The sequence below is a fragment of the Lissotriton helveticus genome, chromosome 11, assembly GCF_964261635.1.
Source record: "Lissotriton helveticus chromosome 11, aLisHel1.1, whole genome shotgun sequence".
Lineage (NCBI taxonomy): Eukaryota > Metazoa > Chordata > Amphibia > Caudata > Salamandridae > Lissotriton > Lissotriton helveticus.
The window spans coordinates 729,189,008-729,207,751 of NC_136072.1; positions in this window are offsets into that span (position 1 = coordinate 729,189,008).

The window sequence follows — 18,744 nt, forward strand, 5'->3', positions numbered from 1 at the left end:
GGAAAGCTACCTTTTCATTTTTTAAGAGTAGGCAGTGGTCCTTAAAAATGTTGGTGCCCACATTCACAAAGGCGAAGGGTCCCTAGGGGAACCTTTTCTCGTCTGTGAATGGGTTACCACCTCCTTCATGTGGTCAGTAAAATATGAATATTTTGCGACTGCATTCCAGTTGCAAAACATTCGTACATGCCCCTCCGACTCGCAATTAGGAATTGACACCCTTGAAATGCTCCTTCCTAATACCAACTCGCAAATCCTATTTTGCAAGTTTGTAATAGGTTATCAACTCAGAAAATAGGGTTAGTACATTTGAAAAGACTCTTTAGCGGTCGCAAACCTACTGATTCTCCGCTTGCAACCGCTGAAACGGGTCATATATGTGGCCCAAAGATTGCGTCTCTGTTCATTGTCTGCAATCAGTATGTATTCCTACAGGAGATGTGGCCTCTAAGGTATACTACCAAAATATTGACTACAAAAATATCTTGGTACGTACAAAAAGTGGTCCAACTGACCGATATAGTGTCTCAAAACGGAAAACAAAATTAACAGACACCCCACAATAATTGAACAGTGACCAGGTCAACTTCATTATCTAAAAGAGGTTTATGTTAAGAATGAATCAATTGTTCACATATACAATTTGAATAGTTGCTCTAAAGTGACAAAGTCATTCAGTGTCGATTAGTCGTATGTGATGTCGCCGCTCGGGCTGGTGGGTGCCCATCAAATGTTGGTATTGGAACGTTCCTGCGGCCTTTTTGTCACCACGCTGTGACGCACATATTTTTTTCTTTGCTTTGCAAACTATCACAAAATGGTTTTCTTTCCCACAACCTTTGCATATCTGTCCAATGGCGGGACATTTGCCTTCATGTGAAAACAAAAATCCACATCTGAAACACAACTTCTTTTTACTTGTAGCCATCACTTTTTGTCCTTCAGTCTTTTGCTTTGATTCACTTTTCACACTCATGGCTGATTCATTCTGGGCTGCTCCAGCCCCATGTCAATAGTGTGTCTATCGGCATGCTCTTCAGCTCTGGCAGCTATTAACACGCACTTCAGAGTAAGAGTTTGCCTCAGCATTTGTCGTCTGAATGAATTTGTCAAGCATTCATCAATAACTCTAAGACATTTACCTTCTTCATCATTAAATTCATTGAACTTACAGTGTTTGATGAGTGTGTCGAGTTCTCCACAAATGTATCAATGGATTCACCAACTTTCTGTTGTCCTTGACTGAAAATGCATCTTTCGTAATCAACATTGGGCATTGGATTAAACTTGAGATTCAAAGCTTATTTTATCTGATGGTATGTGACTTGGTCAGTTTGCGGCATTTTCTTTCTGACTTTACACCATAACCAGCAAGATTGTTCGAGGTATTTGATAATCATTTTGTTATCAGTCCTTCAAGTGCATCAATGAAATCTTCAAATGTCTCTGTCTAAACAATCCATCTATCACCAATATTTTGATTTTTGGTGGTATCAAAAGGTGGTGGTGGTGGCTTCACCATTTATGGGAGTGGCTGACCTGCGTCACCTGCACAATCTTTGAGGTCCTTTAATGATTTGGCCTCCAGATTGTCCATGACTGTGACCTCCTTCATGATCTCCAAAGGAGCCCTTCACTTTCTGGAGACCTCTGGAATCGTTCTGAGCCGCCACCTGTCAGCTTTGGTGGTGTGCTGTTTCAGGTGGTGGATAGCTCAGTTTATTAAGGCTCTGGTAAGTACATTGACAATATGTTTTCTTGTAAATTGTTCTTTAAGCCAGCGTTTTTATATATTTTGTTTGTAATTGACTACTGCAGTCTTTAGCGCGTCTAATCGGTATCTGTAGGTATCCACCTTTGTCAGTAATGCTCCATATAACAACTAACTTTATTTTGCATGGCAGAGTGGGACCTTTATGTTTGGCCTGACTAGCAAGTTTTCGGCCAACGATGTGGAGATTTTCTACAATGCTTTCATTATCTTCAAATGCTTTACAATGGCTGGAGCTGTGCTTTGACATCACTTGCATTAAGCGTTTATTCTGTACTTCAACAACGGCACACGTGGCATGCACAAGCAGTTTTCTTTGACCACAGCAAAACTCTCATGGAGAGACTGTCGATCTTCCGGTTACTTATGCCTTATGTCGTCACCAATTGTAATGCCTTACCCAGCCTGGGTACCCGCCAATGATTATGCCACACAGGGGGCTTAGTATTACACATCTTTATTCCTCTGCATGTAATTGCAAACCCAACATTCTAAACCAGACCTCATTGCATTCCGCTCTAACACCTATGTCACAGTTCTACAGAGTCCATCAGGAGCCATAAGGGTTCCGTCATTGCTAACTCGCTGGACAGTACAACTACTATCAGGATGTAGCATTACAGTGTTGTCCATAAACCTCAAAGTGGACGGTGTCTCCCAAAGCAAGTAGCCACTATGCCCTGCTTCTTAGCACTCACCCATCACACAACATGTGTTCTTATAGAATCCTCACCCACATGAAAGAGCAAAACACCTGTCTGATGCCGTACCCAATTATAGAATCCTCACCCACATGAAACAGTGAAACACCTGTCTGATGCCATGCCCATTAAAATACAGAAGTGTGAAAACAACTTGAAAGTCACCGTTCTTAGTGGCACTTTCATGAAAAAACTGGATTACATCAACAAACAGTTGAAGGACCTTAGGGAGCTGAGAAAAGTTTGCCTTTGCAAAGGTATATCCTTACTCAGTAGAAGAATACACACCTTGCACTACAGAAAATCAGTAAAGTGGTGAGAAGGGTGCATCCTAAGACAGTTGGTCATCAGGATCTGACAGTTCGGACTACAGGTACAAGCAGAACCAGAAAGTGAGAGAGAAGATTGACCCCTTTTATGGGTTATCAGCTAATACCTCAGTTCTATCACGGCCCACCAAATCCTGGATATGGTCGTTAGGGTACATACCCCCAAGTTGTAAAAATAAAAAATAAAACTGAAGGCATTCTTTAAGAACAAAGTACTGGAAAATACAGATGACAGTAAACTTAGGAAAAAGTCAACCTTCACACCACCATCCAACACTATACCTAACGAAATAGTGACATTTGAACAAGCTGTGATCAAACAGGTAGAAAAAAGAGGTCCAGAACATGACCAGAGATGAAAAAGCCTCCTTGAGTAAAGAAAACAACATTGTCATAAAACAAGCAGACAAGGAGGGAGCAGTGGTGGTGATTCTGAACCTCATCTATTACAGCACAGAATGCCTACCTCTGCTGACTGAAGGAATTACCAGATTTTGGAAAAAGATCCAACCCCGGATCTCAGGATTGAGATATGCACACCTACAGAGGATGGTGAGACAAATGGCTGTATCTAAAAAAGAGGCAGATTTTTTGGTAGCAGATGATTCCATAATGCCAGCATTTTATTTTCTACCTGAAAATACATAAAGGGACTATCCCTTCTCCGAGTCATCCCATAGTGTCTGTCTGTAAATTCAGTGAAACTTTCTTGAGACCTATGGTAGAAGACACTCACACTTACCTCAGGGATACCAAGGCCCCCTTACTGCAAATTCAGGATATCATGTTTGAACCTTCTAGAAAGTTCCTGATTAGATTAGATGTAGAAAGTTTCTATACTAACCTGTCCCAAACAGAGACACTATGGGTACTTGAAGAACTGTTATTTTCACAACCCCTGGCCTCGCAACACCACTAGACATTTTGTCTTACAATGCATTTTTCTTGCCCTCACTAGGAATGACTTTGAAAATAATGGGACATTATACTTACAGTAGCACGGAACATCTATGGGCCTTACATTTTCCCCTAGTATAACATGGCACTATGGGCATCACCTAGAGGAAGCCTGAATCCTGTGTGACCAAAACCCACTCAGAGATAACATAAAGTTGTGGAAGTGGTTCTCCACTTTCTGGACATCCTCTTCATCCATGAGAATGGCAACTTATACCTGACACCCACCACAAACCAGCGGTTAGGAATAGCCTCATGAGATTCGAGAATTCCTATCTCCCCAACTCCCCATCATGGAAGAACCTGAATGTGGGCAATTTTTTAAGACTTTGCAGGAACTATAATAAGACAAGAAATTTCAAATGACAAGTTGATGATCTGTATAAAAAATGTAGGGAACAGAAATATCCTGAACATATCATCCAGAAGTCACTGAAATGTGCTAGCAACAACAATGGGGACACCCTCATTGAGCATGTCAACAACAAAAATTAGACTGAACAACATGTACGTGTGACCACATATAACCAGACTACGAATGAGGTCAAAAAGATTATTAAATGGAACTACCTATCCTCAACACTGGGGGATTACAATGGGCTAATCCTCTGTTTGCCAACAAATACAACAGTAATTTCTGTGATGCCTTAGTAAACAAACAGAAAAAGAAAATCCAGTCTTTGTAAGTGTTAGAAATGGAGTCTCTAGTTAGCAGTGGTTTGCACCCTGTCAAAGTAGAGACCCTCACTCTACTCAAGGTAAGAGAGTCACACACCTATGATAACCCCTGCTTACCCCCTGGTAAGCTTGACAGAGCAGTCAAGCTTATCCCAGAAGCAATTTGTAGAGTATTTGTAGACACACACACACACACACACACACACACGCACGCACACACGCACACACACACACACACACACACACACAGTAACACAGTGAAAACACTACAAAAGGAGTCTACACCAGTTTAGAAAAATGGGCAATATTTATCTGAATAAAAAAAGACCAAAATGACAAAAATTCCATATACCAACAAGCCAAAATATAACTTTTAAAAGATTAAGCAAATTTAGTCCATGGAAATCAATGGATGTGTTCGTTTTTGCACAAAGTACCTTAGATAAGCCAAAACTCAAAGACAATGGAAGGCGCAGGGGAGGTGAGGCCCACTGGAAGCAACGTGATGTGTTGGTTCCTTACTATGCAGGGGAGGTGATGTTTCAATCAATCAATCAATCAAAATAGCTTTATTCGATTGTTAAATAGCAATCATAAAAGCATACAATTAAAATTTACCACATTTCATTACATATTATAAAATCACCATGTTATAAAAAGAAACATATAAAAACTTATACAACAATTCATTATTAACTGGTTTCCACTCAGTTCATCATTACTATACATAAAGTGCAACTACATGACCATGGTTTTTCTCCAATATACCACTTTTTTCAGAAAAACTATGATTATTGCAACGCCTCTTTCATTATCCAAATATTGTAAACAAAGCAAGGCTAGACGACATTGGCGCAGTCCCATCTGTTTAAAAAAAGGCACCAAAATCCTGCGCCTAATGATAGCATAAAATTTACAAAATAAAATAACATGTATGGTGGTTTGGGGAGACACATCATCAAAAGGGAAAGGCTGGAGATCAGTCATTAATGGCTGGAAAACTAACCAATCTATGAAAGATCCCCAGCCTAAAACGGGTTAATAAAAATCTGTCATAATTGCCAGGAACAAAAGTCAAATAGGGTTGAATATTAAAAGTGGTTAATAACAATTGATGTTGCAGGACAGTTGGTTTTAAAATCTCTGTTGACATTCTTGAAGTATCCAACAGAGTCAGGCCCTCTTTCCTCAGGTCTTTTCTAGATACAGCCGAGATAGTAAGAGGATTTGAGAAATACTCTGGTTTACCGAGATCCTTACAAAACTTAAACACATATCTCAGCCAGGGGAACCTCATCACTACTTCCAATTTCAAAATATCCGACAGAATGTCCCTATTCAGCTTTGTTTCCTCTTTTGTCCACAGCCTGTGCCATAGTAGCACAGGCTCAAGCTTAATTAGGTCGGATATGAATGGAATCAATCAATCAATCAATCACTGCATTTATAAAGCACGCTACCCACCCGTGAGGGTCTCAAGGCGCTGGGGTGGGAGGTGCCGCTACTGCCAGGTCTTGAGGAGTCTTCTGAAGGTCAGCAGGTCCTGAGTCTGTCGTAGGTTGGTGGGGAGAGCGTTCCAGGTCTTGGCTGCGAGGTGGGAGAAGGATCTGCCGCCGGCGGTGGCTTTTCGGAAACGAGGAACTGTGGCGAGGGCGAGGTTGGCTGAGCGGAGGTTTTGGGTGGGGTGTGGAAGCTGAGATGGTTGTTGAGGTATGTAGGTCCGGTGTTCTGTAGGGCTTTGTGTGCATGGATGAGGAGTTTGAAGGTGATCCTCTTGTTGACGGGGAGCCAGTGCAGGCCTCTCAGGTGGGGTGTGATGTGGCTGCTTCGGGGGATGTCGAGGATCAGTCATACCGAGGCGTTATGGATTCGTTGAAGTTGTCTCAGGAGCTTGGTTGTTGTTCCTGCGTAGAGGGCGTTCCCGTAGTCGAGACTGCTGGTGATGAGGGCCTGGGTTACTGTTTTTCTCGTGTCGGGAGGGATCCATTTGAAGATCCTGCGTAGCATGGGGAGGGTGTTGAAGCAGGACACGGAGACAGCGTTGACTTGCCTGGTCATGGAGACGGTGGAGTCGAGGATGACCCCCAGGTTGCGTGCGTGGTCTGTGGGTTCCGGGGCTGTGCCTAGCGATGTGGGCCACCAGGAGTCGTCCCAGGCTGATGGGGTGGGTCCGAGAATGAGGACCTCCGTCTTTTCTGAGTTCAGCTTCAGTCTGCTGTCCTTCATCCAGTCGGCTACGGCCTCCATTCCTTTGTGGAGGTTGGCTTTGGCGGTGTGGGGGTCTTCGGTGAGGGATATGATCAGCTGGGTGTCGTTGGCATAGGAGATGATGTTGAGGTTATGTTGTCGAGCGACGTGGGCGAGCGGTGCCATGTAGATATTGGACAGCGTCGGGCTGAGGGAGGATCCCTGTGGGACGCCGCAGATGACTTCGGTGGAATTCGAGCGGAAGGGTGGGAGGCGGACGCTATGGGTTCTGCCGGAGAGGAAGGATGTGGTCCAGGCCAGGGCCTTCTCTTGAATTCCGGCGTCATGGAGGCGTGCTGATAGGGTGCGGTGGCAGACTTTGTCAAAGGCTGCTGATAGGTCCAGGAGGATGAGGGCGGCTTTTTCTCCTTTGTCCATCAGGATTCTGATGTCGTCAGTGGCGGCGATGAGGGCGGTCTCGGTGCTGTGGTTGCTGCGAAAACCGGATTGGGAGGGGTCCAGGATGTTGTTGTCTTCGAGGTATCGGGTTAGCTGTTTGTTGACAATCTTCTCTGTCACTTTTGCCAGGAACGGGAGCAGGTAGATGGGCCGGAAGTTCTTGAGGTCTTTGGGGTCCGCCTTGGGCTTCTTCAGAAGGGCGTTGATCTCGGCGTGCTTCCAGCTTTCCGGGACAGTTGATGTCTCGAAGGAGCTGTTGATTGTTTTTCGGAGGTGGGGCGCAATGGTTATGCTGGCTTTGTTGAAGACGTGGTGAGGGCAGGGGTCAGATGGGGATCCGGAGTGGATGGAGTTCATGATTTTGATGGTGTCTTCGTCGTTGACGTTGGACCAGGCGGTCAGGCGGCTGGTGCTGGTGGTGGACGCAAGGGCGGTGGACTTGGTGGAGGGTGCAGTGGGGTCGGAGTTGAAGCAGTCGTGGATGTCGGCGATCTTGTGGTGAAAGAAGGTGGCCAGGGAGTCGCACAGGTCTTGTGATGGTGGGATGTCGTTGGTGTTGGAGCTGGGGTTGAAGAGTTCTTTCACGATGCTGAAGAGCTCTTTGGTGTTGTGTGCGTTGTTGTCTAAGCGGTCCTTGAAGGTTGTCCTCTTGGCGGTCATGATGGGTTGGTGGTGTCTGCGGCCGGCATTCTTGTGGGCTGTGTGGCTGTCTGGTGTTCTGTCGTGGAGCCATTTCTCCAGCTACCGCCAGGTGCGCCTGGAGATCCGGAGGTCTTCGGTGAACCAAGCGGCTTTCTTGTTGGTGTGGTTGTGTCAGGCGAAGTCTTCCTCGGGGTCTGTCGTGAAGTAATAAGGACCCACCTCTCGATACCTCCAATTCCGAATGTAATTATTACACAGAATCTTGGAGTGATCAAGCGGGGGGGAAAAGGGAATTGGGAAGGGAACAGCAGGGAAGGAGATCTGAAAAGGAAAAGTTATTTACATACACTCCGGAAATCCAAAGTTGACCAAAGACCTTTAAAACCAAACTTGGGTATTTTCTAAAACACCAGACTCTAATCAAACTCTCACTGAGAATCCAAATAGCCTCTTGTAAATAAGCGTTCATCAATCACAGTTCTATTCACTATGTTGTGTAGTCTCTTCTCTTGTGAATTGCGACAGATTCTTCTTTCTAAGAAGCAACACCACTTTTAGTAAATACACTCCTTTACCAAAGCTTGGAGAGCAAACTATACTTATCACAATGTTGTCTTTCACATTAAAAACCACCTTTTGACCTTTTCACCAAAAATCTCAAATAAAGAATAGCGCCAAAAATATACTGTTCTTAAATAGAATTAACACGCTATTAAATAGCTAGCTTTGCGCTTCTCAGGAAAACATATAACCATTGCCAACAATGAGAAGCACTTCACTTGTTCAAAGGAAAAAACATAAAGCGATTTAGACTTACAGTGCATTTAAAACATCAATGGTTAATTAGCAAACTAATTGTCACTTTTAAAACATATGAATGCACTTAAGAAATATTGCGCCAAGGAACTCTGATTTCTTGCCCCTACCTGTAGAGTACGACCTACTCTACTTCTCTGGAGGACTAATGTCCCTTCTGGGCACACAAAACGACTCTTCTCTCCTAGAATCCTGGAAATGAGGAAAGCTGGAAACTGCCACGCCCCCAGGAACGATCTCCGAAAGCCTCCGGTGATTTCCTGCTCCAAAACGCTGGATCTGGCAAAAAACAAGTTGGGGAGAAAGGAGAGGCACAACCTATCCCTAGAATAGTCCAGAATAGTAAGCACAGAAGATAGGGCGCGGTCGCGTAAGCTAGCGTGCTTACGGCGCTCACGCATGCGACCAGTCTACCAAACCTCACGCATTAGGCGGACATTCCCGACATGCCAAACCTCACGCATTAGGCGGAATAGCAAAAAACAGCAGTTGAAGGACAGACAGACTGCACAGACATCCTAACAGGGATGTAAGACAGAGGAACAAGCAGGCCTAACGCACATCAGCCACCAACGCCCTCCCAAGGATGACAGATGCATTTTCCCACACGGGAACCCCCGAATGCTGAGTGGGGCGGGCCCTAGACCGCAAGCCACCCTAGCCCTGACAGTACTCCCCCCTCCCAAGAGCGGTCTAGGGCCCGGCTTCAGAGGGTGAAGGAGGTGGAAACGGCGTACCAAACGCGGGGCATGAACATTGCCAGCCGGCTCCCAGGAATCATTCTCAGCACCGTACCCCTTCCAGGAGACAAGATACCACAACCTAGAGCCTCGACGTTTAGAATCCAAAATGTTCTGGACCTCATATTCCCAACTGCCATGAACCAAAACTGGTGCTGGACGAGGAGCCAGGGTCTGATTAGCAGGTTTAAGAAGGGAAGTATGAAAGACTGGATGAATGCGCAGGGACCTGGGCAACAACAGTTTGAATGTCACAGGGTTCACCTGACGCAGGACTGGATAAGGACCAATGAACTTAGGTTGAAACATACTCTTGTGTTTAAAGTTCAAGTTCTTCGTGGATAGCCAAACTTTGTCTCCAGGGGCATATTCAGGACCTGAGCGATGTCTCTTATCATACTGTTCCTTGTATTTCCTTTTGCTTTGCAATAAACGATCTTGAACCTGACGATGAATAGCCTGCATAAGCTGCACAGAGTCTCTAACTGCCGGCACACCACTCCCATCATTGGGCAGAGTCAAAGGAATGGTGTTAGGTACATAGCCGTAAAGAGCTTCAAACGGGGAGGACCCGGTTGACGAATGAGGCGAAGTATTGTATGCAAACTCAGCGATCCAAAGTAAATCCAACCAGGATTTCTTAGAGTCCGTAACATAACATCTCAAGTATTGCTTCAATGTTTGATTCAGTCTTTCGGTCTGCCCATCAGTTTGAGGATGGTAACTGGTGGACATATTGGAAGTGATCTGTAGATTTTTACACCATTGCTGCCAGAACTTAGAAGAGAACTGAGAACCACGATCTGAAAGCAAAATTGAAGGCAAGCCATGTAAGCGCACCACATGTTGCAAGAATAACTGCGCTAATTGTCCAGCAGTTGGCAATTGTTTACAAGCGATGAAATGTGCGTATTTGGTTAAACTGTCCACAACCACTAGAATCACAGTATGCTGATTGATTGGTGGCAAGTCAGTGATGAAATCCAATGAAATATGTTTCCATGGTTCAGTTGGTGTTGGTAAAACTTGCAAAAAACCTTTTGGTTTCGTGTGATCAGTTTTAAATCTTGCACAGACCTCACAATCGTTAGCCATCATTATTACATCCTTCTGTAGCGTAGGCCACCAAAACATCTTTTGTATTTTCTCCACAGTCTTTCTGGGGCCTGGATGTCCTGCCATAGGATGTGAATGTAACCAGTTGAACACAGTTTCTTGTAATTTCAAAGAGGGCAGATATACTTGTTTTCCATGGAAAGGTATTCCTTCTTTGATAGTTTGATCCTTTTTGGGGTTCAACCATAGTTTCCACTGAGAAGGAGGAAAGCTTTCATGAATATTCTCCAGAAACTGATCTGCTGAGAGCACACTGATTACCTTGCCAGGATCGATTATAGGTTGTGGTGTCCCTTCAAAGCGATGCAAGGAAGAGTCTTTTCTAGACAAGGCATCGGCTTTCTTATTGTCTTGTCCTGGGCGAAAAGTTATTATGAAATCATAACCAGCAAAGAACATCATCCATCGGAGTTGTCGTGGGGTTAACATTCTAGCTGAACTCATAAACTGTAGATTTCTGTGATCTGTATAAACTGTTACAGTAAATTTCGCTCCCATTATGTAGTGTCTCCATTCTTTGAAGGCCTCGAGAATAGCAAGTAGTTCTTTTTCAGCTATAACATAGTTTTGCTCTGCGGGATTTAGTTTTCGAGACATGTAAGCAACAGGATGCATTTGACCAGTAGTGTGATGCCTTTGAGAGAGAATGGCTGCTATGGCTACATCAGAAGCGTCAGCTTCAATGATGAAAGGTTCTTCTACGTTGGGATGCATAAGAACGGGTGCTTCAGTAAAGGCTTTTTTTAGCTTCTGGAATGCATTTTCAGCTTCTGAGGTCCATTCAAATTTCACCTTTTTCCGCAACAAACGTGTAACAGGAGCCACCACAGCAGAAAAGTGATCAATGAAGCGTCGATAAAAATTTGCGAAGCCCAAGAAGCATTGTATGTCTCGAATTGATGTAGGAGTAGGCCAATCAGCAACCGCCTTGATCTTTCTGTCAGTCATTTTCATTCCAGTGGGAGTGAGGAGAACTCCTAGAAATTCAACTTCTCGAACATGAAAATCACATTTTGATAGTTTACAATATAAGTTGTGAGATTGAAGAGTGCTCAAAACCTTTTTGACATGACCTTCATGCTCAGCTTCAGAATCGGAATAGATCAAAATATCGTCTATGTAGACAATAACAAAAAGATCCAAAAATTCTTTCAAGGCATCATTAAGAAAAAACTGGAAAGCTGCTGGTGCATTGCACAGCCCGAATGGCATTACCAAGTATTCAAATAATCCGTATCGAGTCTTGAAAGCAGTCTTCCATTCATCACCATGCCTGATACGAACCAAATGGTAGGCCCCTCTAAGGTCCAATTTTGTGTAGATTTCGGCCTTCTTAACTTGGTCTAACAGAACAGGAATGAGTGGTAATGGATATTTATTTTTGACAGTGATTTTATTCAACGCCCTATAGTCGATACAGGTCCTTAATTCCCCATTAGCTTTTGGAATGAAAAACAACGGAGATGCTGCCGGGGACTTGGAGGGGCGGATGAAACCATTCTCCAAATATTGATCAAGATACTGTCTTAAATGTTGGTTTTCTTTTTCAGACAGAGCATAGATGCGGCAATTTGGAACACTAGAACCTGGTACGAGATCAATTTGACAATCATAGCTACGATGAGGAGGAAGGAGGGCTGCTTTAGCTTCACTGAACACCTCTGCGTAGTCTTTGTATATTTTAGGCAAAAGTGTTTCTTTTTCTTCTGCTGTGGCCAATTGACTTAGAGTTGTTTTTGAGGTGTTTAGACAAGATAAATGGCAAAAGTCAGACAAAAACACCAGTTCTCTCTTCCGCCAATCTATGGTTGGATTATGTAAACAAAGTCAAGGCATCCCAAGAATAAAACCATATTGAGGTGCTTGGATAACATCAAATTGGAGCTATTCCTTATGAATTTGTTGCTTAGCATCTTCACAGAACATAACGACTTTAGAAGTTTGCATGGTTACTGGCCCTCCAGCTAAGATTTTTCCATCCACTGCTTGGACAATTTCTGGAGTCTCTTTTTGTTCACAGATGATTCCTAGGCGTTTGGCAGTTTCTAAATCCACAAAATTACCTGTAGCTCCAGAATCAACTAAAACCTCCATTTGGCATGTTTCTCGACTTAACCTGATTTGCACTACTAATCTAAAATGTGCTTTGTAGTTAGAGACACATGAGTTCACAGAAGGGAAGGCAATGGTTCCCAAGAGATCTCCCTTCAAACATCTTGGGCCAGTTAGTTTTCCGACTTTTGATCTGTTTTTTCCAGAACTGCTGATTTACTAGGGTTAGGAAATCTTCCTTTAGGCTTAGTCAAACAGTCTTTCACGAAATGTCCTTTTCGACCACAATAAAGGCATTGTCCATTCTTTCGTCGATTGTCTTTTTCTTCCTTTGACAAGGGTTGTCTTAACGTTCCTATTTCCATTGGCTCAGAACTAGCTTCAGTGTTTGAAAATTGTGATCTAGATTTGACTTCAGATCTCCAACTAGGTTTGTCAATCTTTTTTCTATCTGTTCTTCTTTCAGAGAGTCTGTGATCCAATCGCAGAGTTAGGTTAATCAAATCAGAGCAAACAGTTGGTTGAGGGTCTATTTGCGCCAAAACATCCTTTAGATCATCTTTTAAACCTTGATAAAAAAGAGCTGCTCTTTTTTCCTCTGGCCAGGAAGTTTCAGCGATCAGTCTGTTGAAGTGAGACAAATAAGAAACAAGGTCTCTATTTCCTTGTTTTAACTGAAGCAGTTCTCGATCTGCTGATAAAGTTACGGTACGTCGGTCGAAAACCTTTTCAAATTCTTCCACAAAGCGTTTCCAGTTATATAACAGGGTGTCATCTTGTCTGACCAAAGGAACTGCCCAGTTTGCGGCATCACCGGTCAAATATGAAATTAAAAACGCTATCTTAGACTGAGGGGTTGGAAACGCAGCTGGTCTACAAGCAAAATGTAACTCTATCTGAGTCAAAAAGATTTGCACCTTGGAAGAATCCCCAGAAAAACGTTCAGGAGCTGCTAAAGGAATCTGAGGAGGCACTGTAACAGCTATGTTAGTGGTTGCTCTACTAGCACCAGTTTCCTGAACATCATCAGGAAGAGGAGTACCCTGCAATTGCATGTTGTCTACTTTAGCTGCTAACAAAGCAGTTGCATTCATGGTTTCTTTCAAGTCTGATTGCATACGCATGATCGCAGACATTATGTCATTGATGGTAGTCATTATGACTTCACGTTCAGACCGGGAGGAAAATTATTCGTGGGCTTACTATTCTGTCAGGCGAAGTCTTCCTCGGGGTCTGTCGTGAAGTAATAAGGACCCACCTCTCGATACCTCCAATTCCGAATGTAATTATTACACAGAATCTTGGAGTGATCAAGCGGGGGGAAAAGGGAATTGGGAAGGGAACAGCAGGGAAGGAGATCTGAAAAGGAAAAGTTATTTACATACACTCCGGAAATCCAAAGTTGACCAAAGACCTTTAAAACCAAACTTGGGTATTTTCTAAAACACCAGACTCTAATCAAACTCTCACTGAGAATCCAAATAGCCTCTTGTAAATAAGCGTTCATCAATCACAGTTCTATTCACTATGTTGTGTAGTCTCTTCTCTTGTGAATTGCGACAGATTCTTCTTTCTAAGAAGCAACACCACTTTTAGTAAATACACTCCTTTACCAAAGCTTGGAGAGCAAACTATACTTATCACAATGTTGTCTTTCACATTAAAAACCACCTTTTGACCTTTTCACCAAAAATCTCAAATAAAGAATAGCGCCAAAAATATACTGTTCTTAAATAGAATTAACACGCTATTAAATAGCTAGCTTTGCGCTTCTCAGGAAAACATATAACCATTGCCAACAATGAGAAGCACTTCACTTGTTCAAAGGAAAAAACATAAAGCGATTTAGACTTACAGTGCATTTAAAACATCAATGGTTAATTAGCAAACTAATTGTCACTTTTAAAACATATGAATGCACTTAAGAAATATTGCGCCAAGGAACTCTGATTTCTTGCCCCTACCTGTAGAGTACGACCTACTCTACTTCTCTGGAGGACTAATGTCCCTTCTGGGCACACAAAACGACTCTTCTCTCCTAGAATCCTGGAAATGAGGAAAGCTGGAAACTGCCACGCCCCCAGGAACGATCTCCGAAAGCCTCCGGTGATTTCCTGCTCCAAAACGCTGGATCTGGCAAAAAACAAGTTGGGGAGAAAGGAGAGGCACAACCTATCCCTAGAATAGTCCAGAATAGTAAGCACAGAAGATAGGGCGCGGTCGCGTAAGCTAGCGTGCTTACGGCGCTCACGCATGCGACCAGTCTACCAAACCTCACGCATTAGGCGGACATTCCCGACATGCCAAACCTCACGCATTAGGCGGAATAGCAAAAAACAGCAGTTGAAGGACAGACAGACTGCACAGACATCCTAACAGGGATGTAAGACAGAGGAACAAGCAGGCCTAACGCACATCAGCCACCAACGCCCTCCCAAGGATGACAGATGCATTTTCCCACACGGGAACCCCCGAATGCTGAGTGGGGCGGGCCCTAGACCGCAAGCCACCCTAGCCCTGACAGTTTGATTGTGGAGGTCTTGAGAGGGGCGAGGGTGTCGGCGCAGTCGTTGATCCAATGGTTGAGGTTGGTCGCGGCAGTGTCTGGGTCGGTGGGGTCGGTGTGTGGTCTCAGGGTGAGGTTGGTAGTCAGTTGGTCCTTGGTGATTTTCCCCAGCAGCGGCGTGGCAGCTGTTCGGTGCGGTGGTGTGCGGTGGGTTTCCTGAAGGTGAAGTGGACGCATCTGTGGTCGGTCCAGTGGGGCTCGGTGGTGTGGTTGAAGGAGACATGGGGGCTGGTGGAGAAGATGGGGTCCAGCGTGTGTCTGGGGGCGTGGGTGGGTTCCGTCACGAGTTGTTTGAGTCCAAGGTTAGCGAGGTTGTTGATCAGGGCAGTGAAATTGGCGTCATTGTTGTTCTCGAGGTGGAAGTTCAGGTCCCCGAGGAGGATGTAGTCCGTGGAGGTGAGGGCGTGGGTGCTGACGAGGTCGGCGATGGTGTCGCTGAACTGTGGTCGTGGTCCGGGTGGTCTGTAGATGAGGGTGGTGTTGGGGTTAGTGTGGATCTGGAAGTGCATGTGCTCGGCGGTGGTGAGGGTGTCGTCGGTGTTGGTCGAGACTATGAGGGTGTCCTTGTGGATGATGGCGATTCCCCCTCCCACTCTGTTGGTGCCGTCTCTGCGGGAGACCTTGTAGCTGTGTGGGATGGCTATGGCGATGTCTTGTGCTGAAGTGGCGTTCAGTCAGGTCTCCGTCAGAAAGGCGACGTCGGGGGTGGTTGAGTCTAGGAGGTCCCAGAGTTCGATGGCGTGTTTGCGAGCGGAGCAAGTGTTGAGGAGGATGCAGCAGAGGTGGTTGGGTTCTCTGGTTGGTGGTTTGGTGGGCTGGATGCTGGTGAATCTGCAGTTCCGGCAGGCGAAGGGTCCTTGGGTGCGCTTCGGGGTGGCTCGGTAGCAGAGTGGTCTCGTTCGGTGTTGAGTGCATGGAGGGTGCTGGAGTCGTAGTGCAGTCTGGCGTTGCGTGGGGCGTGGGGTCCAGGGGTTCTGGCTCTGGGCGTGGTCCAGGCGTGGACGGGCGCAGACGGGCTTGCCTTTGGCGCACCAGCGGCACGGCCGCCGTGCGGCCTCCATAAGAGGCGAAGTGGAAGGGAGGAGCAGCTGGGAGGCGGGAGCAGGGTGGCCAATGGGCGAGGGCTGGGAAACCACAAGGAAAGGGGGCAGGGCCGCGGGGGAGCAGCGGCGTGAAGCGGAGGTCGGGCACAGAGGGTAGGGGCGCAAGGAGTGCCTGAGAGGGCAATACAAAACAAAATACAAAATGAAAAATTACAAAAATGAAACACAGCAATACAGCGCAGGGGGAAAACACAGCAGTAGAGCACAGGGGGAAAACAAGAGAACACAGTCACCGGATACCAGGGGCGAACCCTCTGCAGCGGCGGTTCTGAGGGCAGAAACTCGGGCAGCTACTCGGAGCCGTGTGGCGTGGGAGGGTGACCTGGTGTCAGGTCACGCTTACCCTCGCCGTGCGGCCTCCATAGGAGGCCAAGTGGGAGGGAGGAGCAGCTGGAAGGTGGGAGCAGGGTGGCCAATGGGCAAGGGCCGGGAAACCACAAGGAAAGGGGGTGGGGCCACGGGGGAGCAGCTGTGGGAAGCGGGGGTCGGGCACAGAGGGCAGGGGCGCAAGGAGCGCCTGAGAGGGCAATACAAAACAAAATACAAAATGAAAAATTACAAAAATGAAACACAGCAATACAGCGCAGGGGGAAAACACAGCAGAAGAGCACAGGGGGAAAACAAGAGAACACAGTCACCGGATACCTGGGGCGAACCCTCGGCAGCGGCGGTGCTGAGGGCAGAGACTCGGGCAGCTACTAGGAGCCGTGCGGTGTGGGGGGGTGACCTGGGGCCATGGAAGGCTTAATTCTGCATGGCAGATATACCCTGGAGTATTGTTTGGAACAGCTAAAATATATTTTAAGAAAGAGTTTTCAACTACCTGAATCGGTGTAGAGTCGGCAAAGCCCCATACCCCACTCCCAAGAGTAGCAGCAGATACACATTTTGCCTTATAGATTTTAATTAACTCGGCGGGAGGTCCTTTACCCAATTTTTGGGCAAAAGTGACAAGGGCAGAAGTAGAACGTGCCATCGCCAGTTGCTTCGCTGCTACAGCCTGGGCCCAGGACTCATTCTGTGCAAATAATATGCCTAAATAAGAAAATTGCTTGGTTGCCTCAAACTTCTGTCCTGCAATAAAAACAGCCCTATTAATATTAAAACCCTTGCCACAGCGCATAATGAATGTTTTGGAAGAGTTCACCCTTAATCCAAGACCTTTCATGAAGAGTGTGAAACTATCCACCACGCGCTGAAGAACCACTTGGGTACGAGACATTAACACAGCATCGTCTGCGTAGATAGAAAAGGGCCGGGATCGGGCAGCCAGATACATACGGGGAATCTAAGCTATCTTTGCACAAGGCCGCCTCCAAACCATTTATATACAGATTAAAAAGGAATGGAGCTAGGACACGTCCCTGCCTGACTCCACTCCTAATCGGGATTGCAGCCGTGCGTTCACCCTTCAGGCCATAGCGAACGCGAGCAGACGCGTCGCTATAAAAACGTTTAAGAAAATAAATAAGATTTACATCAACCCCTAAGTGTCCTAGCAAGCTCCATAGTTTAGAGTGGACTACGCAGTCAAATGCGGCAGAGAGGTTCACAAAAGCTAGCAACAGATTTCCTTTCTTAACCTTTGTGTACTTTCCCACCAGCATTAAAAGATTTAAGCCTTGCTCTACCATTCCTAGGCCCGCTCGGAATCCATATTGTAAATCAGATAAAATGGAGTTGTCATCAGCCCAATCCAGGAGACGCTCCAAGATTATCCGCCCAGCTATCTTTGTGAAAGAATCCAGCAGGGAGATAGGTCTATAACATCCCGGATTGTGTCTATACCCTTTTTTGAAGATAGGCACGATTATGGACTCCACCCAGGTAGATAAAAATCCAGTATTACAGCTTGCATTATGCACCTGGCCCAAAAGAGGTCCCCACAGAGAAATGCTTGCCTTGAATATGTCTATGGGGACACCATCCGGGCCAGGTGCCTTACCACCCTGGCTAGCATGGAGGGCCCTTTCAACTTCCTCCAAGGTAAACACCTAGGGGCATATTATCAAGGGGGTTTATCTCTGCTTTTTTGGCTTTAAAAGCCAAGATAGCGGAGATAAAATTATCTCCCTATTACCTAGCTGTCGCTAACACCAGTTAGCGACAGCTAGTAGGAGATAGTGACCATCTTGGGCCCCGCTTTGCATGTCAGTGATATTTATCACTAATGACATGCAAAGTGGGCGTGCCAAGATGTTAGCGACTGGAAACAGTCGCTAACATCGCTATCTCCTATTACCAACTTTTGGAGATATTCGTGCTAAGCGCGAATATCTCCAAAAGCTAACACCTGCCCCAGTGCAGTTCTTAGCCATGTTATCCAATGGTAGGTGGATAACATGGCTAAGAGCATTAGCTCGGCAATGCATGAATATCGATGACTTTTCAGCGATATTCATGCATTGCGGCCGATTTTTATCGCTTAGGAGATAAACCTTGATAATGTCAAGGCTCCTAAGCGATAAAAATCGCCGCAGCTCGGCGATAAAAATATCGCCGCTAAACCAACATAGCGATAATTATCACTAGTTGTTGGTAATATGCCCCCAAGTTCCTTGAATTAGAATAGACAACAGTGGGACAAAGGGCATGTGATAATTCATCTCCCTCGTAAACCTGAGCAA